We start from the raw sequence: 10,800 nt of genomic DNA on the forward strand, positions 1-10,800 counted from the left end.
GTACATAGTACTTCAATCAATCACCTAACCAAACCTACATGTGCATATTACCTCAATCAATCACCCCAACTACCTCGTACCCCAGTACACTGACTCGGTACCGGTACTCCTTGTATATAGCCTGTATATAGCCTCGTTATTGTTATTTTATTGTGTTATTTGATTGTGTTACTATTTTCTTTTTATCTATTTGTCAATGTTATTACTTTTTAAGTGTATTGTTGGGAAAGGGCTCGTAAGTAAGTATTTCACGGTAAAGTCTACACTTGTATTCGGCGCAGGTGACAAATAAAATTTGATTTGATTTGGGCTCCCGAGTGGCGCAGTGGTCTAAGGCACTGCATCTTTGTGCTTGAGGCGTCATTACAGACCCCCTGGTTCGATTCCAGGCTGTATCACAACCGGCCGTGATTGGGAGTCCCATAGGGCGGCGCACAATTGGCCCAGTGTCGTCCGGGTTTGGCCGGTGTAGGCTGTCATTGTAAATAAGAATTTGTTCTTAACTGACTTGACTAGTTAAATAAAGGTAAAATAAAAATAAAAATATAACCTTGGTTGTGTAATTATATCAAATGCACTTTTTAATTGTACAGGTTTGACTTTAAATAAATAATTGAAATAACTGAATCCGTGGTCGATCAGTTTTATTTTGACCCATAATAGTGTTTGAAATTTATACCACAAACATGCAGTTTCTGAACATGCAGATTCTGAACTTCTCAGGTTGGCCAGTGAGAGGCAGCAGTACATGGTTACCACACAGAGCGCGTCTCATTCGCTGGCTGGCTGGGCCCTGGGTTGCTATGGTAACGGCAGACTTGGCAGTGGCGGCTGGAGATACAGAGGGCAGTGTTGAGCTGGGAGACAGGAGTAGAATCCTAATCAGCAGCTGAACACTGCCACACACACACACACACTTATACACACACACTGTGGTACACGCCGAGCACAGTAACACACACACCTAATATTAGATCAGATCTATAATCATTATTCAACAACGGCTTTAGGAGAAGGCTGACACACTGTCCTGAAACTGTAATCACCTAGTGTTTAATTTCCCAAGCATGATTGACACATGATAGTAGCAAATTAGAGTGATGACAGCTGTTGCAGAGAACAAGGCTGCCAGTTGTTCAGTTCAATCCTCTGCTGTTGTTGCACAGAACAAGGCTGCCAGTTGTTCAGTTCAATTCTCTGCTGTTGTTGCAGAGAACAAGGCTGCCAAAGGTTCAGTTCAAACCTCTGCTGTTGTTGCAGGTAGTATTGCCATATGTCTTTTTAAAAGAGAGCTGCTGTAGAAATATTGTTCTTTATATATATATATATACTTTCTTTCAAATGGTATGTTTGCCTGTGTGTGTGTGTGTGTGTGTGTGTGTGTGTGTGTGTGTGCATGTGTGTGTGTGTCAGCCCCGTCTTACTAGATGGTAGAATCCACAGTGCCTTGTGAGTGCCCCTTCCCCTCCAGAGAAATAAGACAGTGGATGCATAACTACATTCCAGGTTATGTAATGTTGACTGGAGGCATGGAATAGCTAGCATGTATTTAATCCACCCTTATTTGGGTTAAATCCATCTCTGTGTGAGAGAGGGTGTGTAGAGGCATCACGCCCCCACGCCTCTCTCGTTCATCCCCGCTCAGCCCTCCACAGTGTGCCCTATTCTAAGACTGAAATTCACTGAGGAGCAGGAACATCTCAGTCCTCATGAGGGATCTCTCAGATTTCACTCAGATATCCTCCAGGCTCCAGAGGAGTAGTGTTATTGTTATGAGGACCAGTATCCAGTGTTTAAACCTCACACAAGCTTTAAAATGACCCAGTTTATTATCAGGTGCCATGCTGCTTTTCAATCGTTCTCATGTCAGGATAAAATATGGTAGTGCTTTTGGGTGTATTTTGTATTCCATTGGCTATTGTAGCACCATGTTACACACTGGTATGTGTAAGGTTGCTGTACCTGTCTATGGAAGAGTGCACTGGTATCGCTGAAAAAACAGACTGTGTGTGTGTGTGTGTGTGTGTGTGTGTGTGTGTGTGTGTGTGTCTGTTTCAGGGTTGGGGTCAATTAGGAATTTCTGAATTTAAATTTATTTCAAATCAATTGTTATTTGTCACATTCTTTGTAAACAACAGGTGTAGACTAACAGTGAGAAGCTTACATACTCGTCTTTCTCAACAATGCAGAGTGTATTTTTTTATAATATAAAAAATTATAACACGAGGAATGAATACAGAATGAGTAACGATAACTTGGCTATATACACCGGGTACCAGTAACGTGTCGATGTGCAAGGGTACGACGTAATTGAGGTAGATATGTACATATAAGTACAGGTAAAGTGATTAGGCAACAGGATAGACAATAAACTGTAGCAACAGCATACACTGAGTGCACAAAACATTAAGGACACCAGCTCTTTCATGACATAGACTGACCAGGTGAAAGCTATGATCCCTTATTGATGTCACTTGTTAAATCCACTTCAATCAGTGTAGATGAAGGAGGAGACAGGTTAAAGAAGGATTTTTAAGCCTTGAGACAATTGAGACGGATTGTGTGTGTGTGCGATTCAGAAGGTGAACGGGCAAGACAAACGATTGAAGTGCCTTTGAACGGGGTATGGTAGTAGGTGCCAGGAGCACCGGTTTGTGTCAAGAACTGCAACGCTGCTGGGTTTCACACTCAACAGTTTCCCGTGTGTATCAAGAATGGTCCACCACCCAAAGGACTCAACTCAATATTAGGAAGGTGTTCCTAATGTTTGGAATACTCAGTGAAAGTGATGAGTCAAAAGAGTTAGCACAGAAAGGGTCAATGCAGATAGTCCGGGCAGCTATCTGGTTAACTATTTAGCAGTCTTACGGCTTGGGGGTAGAAGTTATTCAGGGTCCTGTTGGTTCCAGACTTGGTGCATCAGTACCGCTTGCCGTGCGGTAGCAGAGAGAACAGTCCACGACTTGGGTGGCTGGAGTCTTTGACAATCTTTAGGGCCTTCCTCTGACACCACCTGGTATAGAGGTCCTGGATGGCAGAAAGCTTGGCCCCAGTGATGTACTAGGCCGTACGCATTACCCTCTGTAGCGCCTTGCGATTGGATGCCAAGCAGTTGCCATACCAAGTGGTTATGCAGCCAGTCAAGATGCTCTCAATGGTGCAGCTGTATAACTTTTTCAGGATCTGAGGGCCCATGCCAAATCTTTTCAGCCTCCTGTGGGGGAAGAGGCGTTGTCGTGCCTTCTTCACACCTGTGTTGGTGTGTGTGGACCATGTTAATTCCTTAATGATGTGGACACTGAGGAACTTGAAGCTCTCTACCCTCTCCGCTACAGCCCTGTTGATGTGGATGGGGGCGTGCTCGGCCCTTTGTCTTGATGACGTTGAGGGAGATGTTGTTGTCCTGGCACCATACTGCCAGGTCACTGACCTCCTCCCTATAGGCTGTTTCGTCATTGTCGGTGATCAGGCTTACCACTGTTGTGTCCTCAGCAAACATAATGATGGTATTGGAGTCATGCACGGCCACGCAGTCGTGGGTGAATAGGGAGTACAGGAGGGGACTAAACATGCACCCCTAAGGGACCCTGTGTAGAAGGTCAGCGTGGCGGACGTGTTGTTGCCTACCCTCACCACTTGGCGGTGTCCCGTCAGAAGGTCAAGGATCCAGTAGCAGAGGGAGGTGTTCAGTCCCAGGGTTATGAGCTTAGTGATGAGCTTGGAGGGCACTATGGTGTTGAACTCGGAGCTGTAGTCAATGAACAGCATTCTCACATAGGTGTTCCTCTTGTCCAGGTGGGAGAGGGCAGTGTGGAGTGCAATAGAGATTGCGTAATCTCTGTTTCTGTTGGGGTGGTATGCGAATTGGAGTGGGTCCAGGGTGTCTGGGATGATGGTGTTGATGTGAGCCATGACCAGCCTTTCAAAGCGTTTTATGGCTACAGATGTGAGTGCTACAGGGCGATAGTCATTTTAACAGATTACCTTGGCATTCTTGGGCACAGGGACTATGGTGGTCTGCTTGAGACATGTAGGTATTACAGACTGGGTCAGGGAGAGGTTGACAATGCGGCTTTGTGAATGTTAATCTGTTTAAAGGTCTTACTCACATCGGCTATGGAGAGCGAGATCACACAGTCGCCTGGAACAGCTGGTGCTCTCATACATGGTTCAGTGTTGCTTGCCTCGAAGAGAGCATAGAAGCCATTTAGCTAATCTGGTAGGCTCACGTCACTGGGAAGTTCGCGGCTGGGTTTCCCTTTGTAAGCTGTCTTCATCAAGGTATAATGACAGAAACTGCGGGTCACTAGTTTATATAGAGTTTGAAAGGACACACACAGGTGTCTATAATCATGGCCAGCTGTGGCTTGATTTCATTGGTCGATTTACAGATATAAATAGAACATGTAAACAAAGCATGAATGGATTACATACAATCATAGATACAATTTGGCTACATAGGCCTACAAACATTAATTACAACAGATAGCAAAAACACAACAATACTTTGTTAGTATGAAAAATGTATGCACTCACTAACTGTAAGTTGCTCTGGATAAGAGCGTCTGCTAAATGACTAAAATCTTTTGATGTTGAGTCGTTATACACTAATATTCCACAAGAGGGCGGTATTGAAGCCAATGAACATTTTATTTTGCAACGTGACCCAAATGAACTACCCTCCAGTGCATGCATTATAACATTGGCTGAAATAGTACTCACACATTACTATTTCATGTTTCAAAACAATTTTTTTATCCAGACGAAGGGTACTGCTATGGGATCCCCTATGACTCCTAACTATGCTAATTAGTATGTGGGTTACATGGTGAAACAGCAAATTCTCAATCCTCAATCCCCAACATTATTATTTGGAAACGGTACATTGATGATATTTGTGTCTTATGGAGGGTGATGCAAACAGCTCCAGGCGTTCCATGCTTCTTAACTCTTGTTCTGAGCACCTGAGATTCACTATGCAATCTGACACATGTCAAATCAGTTTCCTTGATCTTTTGATTTTGTGTGAGGATAATGTTCTATACACAGATCTTTACAGGAAACCCACTGATCGTAACAGTTTGTTGAGGGCTGATAGCTGTCATCCGCTTCCCTTGAAAAACAGCTTAGCCTACAGGCAATTCGGTGTAATCAAAAGAATTTGCAAAAAACTATCCGATTTCTACACAAATATGGCTGTGATGCAAAAAAAATTTAAGGAAAGGGGGTAAAACAATTTTCTGATCAATACTGCCCTTGATAAAATCCAAAACAAATTGAGACATGATCTCTTTCATTTTGTGTGAGGATAATGTTCTATACATAGATCTTTACAGGAAACCCACTGATCGTAACAGTTTGTTTAGGGCTGATAGCTGTCACCCGCTTCCCTTGCAAAACTATTTTCCCTACAGCCAATTCTGTTGAATCTAAATAATTTGTAAACAACTATCAGATTTCGACAGAAACATGGCTGTGATGCAAAGAAAATTCAAGAAAACGGGGTAAAAAAATCGTCAGATCAATACTGCCTTTGAGAAAATCCAAAACAAATCAAGACATAATCTCTTTCAAAGACAGTCTCTCAAAAAGAAGCATTCTTGCATTCTTACTATGCGCTATTCAAATTGCTCTGAACAAATGAAGGGAATCGTTCACAAACATTGGCACATTTTAAGATCTGATGACAGTATTGGTAATGTGTTGTCGGACCCTCCCTTGGTCGTATTCTCGCGGGGCAGAAATCTCAGAGCTCAATTGGTAAACTCTGATTTACCATTCCAAACTACCCCCGCACAGCGTCTCCTTGCGCCAGATGGAAACTACAAGTGTAATGGCTGCGCTCAATGCAATGGCAATTACAAATGTAGATCCTTCAAACACCCCCAAACAGGGAAACAGATCCCAATCAAAGGTGTTATCACGTGTTCCACTAAGGCAGTTATTTGTCTTATAACTTGTCCTTGTGGTAAAACTTATGTGGGCAGAATGAAGTGCAAACTAAAAGTAAGAATCTCTGTGCATCGTAGCACAATTAGGTGCAAAAACTCGACGTACCCAGTTGTTGCCCACTTTTTTGGAAGCAAACCACTCTATTTCATCCCTTTGCTAAAACAGCATCGTTAGGAGAGGGGGTGACCTTGACAATTTACTGTTAAAACGAGAGGCAACCTGGATCTTTAATTTAAAGACCCTTCCTCCCTTCAGTCTCAACGTAGAGTTTGATCTGAAGCCATTCTTGTGATTATAGTGTTTTTGCTATCCATTGTAAATAATGTTTGTAGGCCTATGTAACCAAATTGTATCTATGATCGTATGTAATCCATTCATGCTTTTTAAATCTGTAAATCGACCAATGAAATCAAGCAACAGCCGGCCGTGATTACATACACCTGGCCTGTTTTGCAAGCGTTCCCAGAAGTATCACGAGGTTGAACCTCTGGGTTATGAATTATTATAGACAACCCTGAACCCACAACATGATCTTAGAATATTTCCAGACCACTGTAATTATTTAAAATTGAAGTATGAGTTTTAAAAATGAAATGTTTCAGTGTTATGTTACATGGTATTGAAATGGTAAACATACATGACATCAAAATAAACATTACTATGGTGAGGAGTAGAAAAATAATCCATTTGAATTTCATTTAATTAATCAAATTCAATTCCAATTCTGCTACCTGTGGGGTGTTCCAATTAAAATTCCACTGATGAACTCATTGTCTATCAAAGACGGGATCAGGAAAATCGAAGAACATCGAAACATAAACTTTTCTTGTGTGTGTGTATGGGCGGGGTTGCGTTGATTTTCGATTTGGTAAACGTTAGCAGTGGTCATGCTTGTCTCACTCCTGTGCGTGCAGAATGTGTACATCGCTTCTCTGTGTGTTTATGAAACTGTGTCTGTGTGGAGAGAGAGAAACTGTTTAAGAACAAAGGCAGCACATACACACTCTCACTCTCATGCAGGCACACACACACACACACACACACACACACACACACACACACACACACTGTGCCACACTGTGTTTGTAATAATCCCCGTGGCACATGGCTGTAAATCCTTGGAAATCTTAAATATTTGATGACTTCATCATTGATGGAGCATGACACCTGGGCCGCCCGCCCCCCTGCCTGCTCTGTTCCAGCTCTGTACCAGCTCTCCCCAGCCACAGGAGATGTGCTGTAATGCCTAATGGTGGTCCCCACCCAGGGGATACTACTGGGGCTCAGGATTTAGGGAAGGAGATCCAGTTATAGAATGTTGAGTATTTTTCATGAGTGGTGGTATATGACATGAATAAGACTATTTTGATGATAGTGATTATGATAAGTTTTATCCCTATGACACATCTAATGTACCCATGTCTTAGGGGAGTAAACGATGTTGAGGATTTACCCATTCACCTGCGTGTGTGTGTGTGTGTGTGTGTGTGTGTGTGTGTGTGTGTGTGTGTGTATGCACACTGATGTGGGTTTGTGCTATCTTGTATTTCTAAATGTTTTTAATCTGAATGCAGGCTGCTTGCCTAGCAGGGACCTTAACGATGGTTGTCAGGACTGGCTGGTTGCTAGGTAACAATTACCTGACTGTGCTTTGCTCGCACAGAATTACACAGAGGGCTGTGTGTGTAGTGGAACGGAAAAATACAGCAGAGCACGCTAGCTGCTGGGCAGTGTTTCCACTACTGGGCAAAAACCTTTGTTTCAGATACCCTGACAACATGTAATGGTTGTATTTCTATGAGTGTAGGCTACACTGTACTTCCTGCAAGGAGAGTTATCTGATTCATGCAGAATATTGTTGTTTATTCAGTGGGATGGAATGGTTCACCTAATTTGATAATGTTCCCATTGATGCTGTGTTTGTGAGGACTCCTTGGTGCTATGTTTCTTCATATATTTCTTCATATTTCTTAGAAAAAATAGTGTACTGTAGGACAACCCTTTGAATAACCCTTTTTGGTTCCAGGTAGAACCCTTTTTGTTCCAGGTAGAGACCTTTTTTTCCAGGCTTCTACCTGGAACCCAAAAGGATTCTACCTGGAACCAAAAAGTGTTCTACCTGGACCCCAAACGGGTTCTCCTATAGCAGGGGTATTCAACTCTTACCCCACAAGGTCCGGAGCCAGTTGGTTTTCTGTTCTACCTGATAATTAACTGCACACACCTGGTGTCCCAGGTACAAATCAAATCAAATCCATTTTTATTTGCCACATACACCGAATACAACAGGTGTAGACATTACAGTGAAATGCTTACTTAAAAGCCCTTAACCAACAATGCAGTTTAAAAAAAATAAAAATAAAAGCAAATAACTAAAGAGCAGCAGTAAAATAAAATAACAGTAGGGAGGCTATATACAGAGGGGTACCAGTACAGAGTCAATGTGCGGGGGCACCGGCTAGTCGAGGTAATTGAGGTAATATGTACATGTGGGTGGAGTTAAAGTGACTATGTATAAATAATGAACAGAGTAGCAGCTGCGTAAAAGAGGGGGATGGGGTGGGGTGGGGGGTCAGTGCAAATAGTCCAGGTAGTCATGATTAGCTGTTCAGGAGTCTTATGGCTTGGGGGTAGAAGCTGTTGAGAAGCCTTTTGGACCTAGACTTGGCACTCTGGTACCACTTGCCGTGCAGTAGCAGAGAGAACAGTCTATGACTAGGGTAGTTGGAGTCTTTGACAATTTTTAGGGCCTTCCTCTGACACCGCCTGGTATACAGGTCCTGGATGGCAGGAAGCTTGGCCCCAGTGATGTACTGGGCCGTACGCACTACCCTCTGTAGTGCCTTGCGGTCGGAGGACGAGCAGTTGCCATATCAGGCGGTGATGCAACCAGTCAGGATGCTCTCGATGGTGTAGCTGTATAACTTTTTGAGGATCTGAGGACCCATGCCAAATCTTTTCAGTCTCCTGAGGGGGAATAGGCTTTGTTGGGCCCTCTTCACGACTGTTTTGGTGTGTTTGGACCATGATAGTTTGTTGGTGATGTGGACACCAAGGAACTTGAAGCTCTCAATCTGTTCCACTACAGCCCCGTTGATGAGAATGGGGGCGTGCTCAGTCCTCTTTATTTTCCTGTAGTCCATAATCATCTCCTTTGTCTTGATCATGTTGAGGGAGAGGTTGTTATCCTGGCACCACACGGCCAGGTCTCTGACCTCCTCCCTATAGGCTGTCTCATCGTTGTCGGTGAGACAAACTTAATGATGGTGTTGGAGTCGTACCTGGCCATGCAGTCATGGGTGAACAGGGAGTACAGGAGGGAACTGAGCACGCACCCCTGAGGGGCCCCCGTGTTGAGGATCAGCATGGCAGATGTGTTGTTACCTACCCTTACCACCTGGGGGCGGCCCATCAGGAAGTCCAGGATCCAGTTGCAGATGGAGGTGTTTAGTCCCAGGATCAGTACCTGGTTAGGGGAACAATGAAAAAAAGCAGTGGAACTGTCTTCAAGGTCCAGAGTTGAGTTTGAAGGTCCTATCGGGACAGCTGGAGAACCCTTTTGGAACCCTTTTTTCTAAGAGGTCAGAAGTTGCGTTCGGGTTGTGAGTGTTGCATTGGTAAGACTGAAAGTGAGTCTGTACTGTAAATTGTGAACAGGTGGGTTGGGGTGGACATAGACTTATGAGGGTGTGGTCTGTGGTTAAGCTGTGTGAGTCCATGGTAAGCTCAGGTGATGCAGGGCCACAGGGCTGTGTGACAGATGTCTGTCTGTCTGAAACAGTTCTATATCTATTCTATTCTATAGGCCCATCTTTTCTGTTCTATTTATATCTATGAGCAGGCTTTTGTTCCCAAATAAACTTGTTTCCAACTAATCAGGGGGTCAAATAATAATCATGACCTCAATTAGTTGATTAGTTATACTCAGAAGATTAATTCATCTCTGAGTAGCTGATTGGCTGAATTTCAGCATCTTCAAGTGGCTACTAGCAAGTGGTATATACCCTCAAATACCCACATATTTTTGCAACTACTAAAAACTTAACTTTTCCCTTCAAATAATCTAACCAGCCATTTAAAGATGCACTATGCAAAAAAAGCCCCGCAATTTCCTGGTTGCTAAAATTCTAATAGTTCGCCTAATTTCAGTTTATGTGACAAAACAAGCAGTCATTGTGTAGATAATCATTGTACCATCTAAACCGATGTGAAATATATTTCCCATAATCAAAAATATTGTATTTTCAGCTGTTTGAAGCTGGTGTACAAAACCAAAAGTAAAATGCTTAAGAATGGGAAGCATAGAAATACGGCATGTCCATCCACACGTCCATGCGAATTTGGTCGGTCGCCCAAAAAAATGACATATTGTAGCTTTAAAATACCACATTTATTTAAAATAATTTTTTATGTTAAACTTGTATTATGTTTTTAATGATCTATACACATTGAATAGTGTAATTACAATATCTATTCATAAGCAGCTTCCATCGTGGTCAGGGGTCTGTGTGGAGAGATGCTGGCCAATGCCCCCAAAATGGCTGGCCAGCTCCCCAGACATGGATGATATATTTGGAGATCATTAAACGGTCCTAAACGAGACCCTGGCGTGAGAGAGCCCTGGCCATCTGGCCCCATTGTGACTCCTTTCCTTCTGGGAGACTGAGGGCTTCATTCAAACACAGCAGAGAGGGAGTGCGTCAGGGGCTCTGATTGGACAGACGCTGACTGAACCTGGCAGCTCTAAGCCAATCAGGGAACTGTTGTTCTCAATTACCTCAGCCCACCTCGCTTGCTGTCTGTGCCTCTCTGTGGGTCTTATCTTTCTCTTTACCTCTCCATCTCTCT

At 43.3% G+C, this 10,800-nt stretch overlaps 1 protein-coding gene across 1 annotated transcript in view; it reads left to right on the forward strand.

Moving 5' to 3' along the window:
* Nucleotides 1-10,800, forward strand: part of LOC311150285 (membrane-associated guanylate kinase, WW and PDZ domain-containing protein 1-like) — a 176,801-nt gene that overhangs the window by 71,031 nt on the left and 94,970 nt on the right. The window lies entirely within an intron of this gene.

The sequence above is a fragment of the Coregonus lavaretus genome (genome assembly GCF_964263955.1).
Source record: "Coregonus lavaretus genome assembly, chromosome: 22".
Lineage (NCBI taxonomy): Eukaryota > Metazoa > Chordata > Actinopteri > Salmoniformes > Salmonidae > Coregonus > Coregonus lavaretus.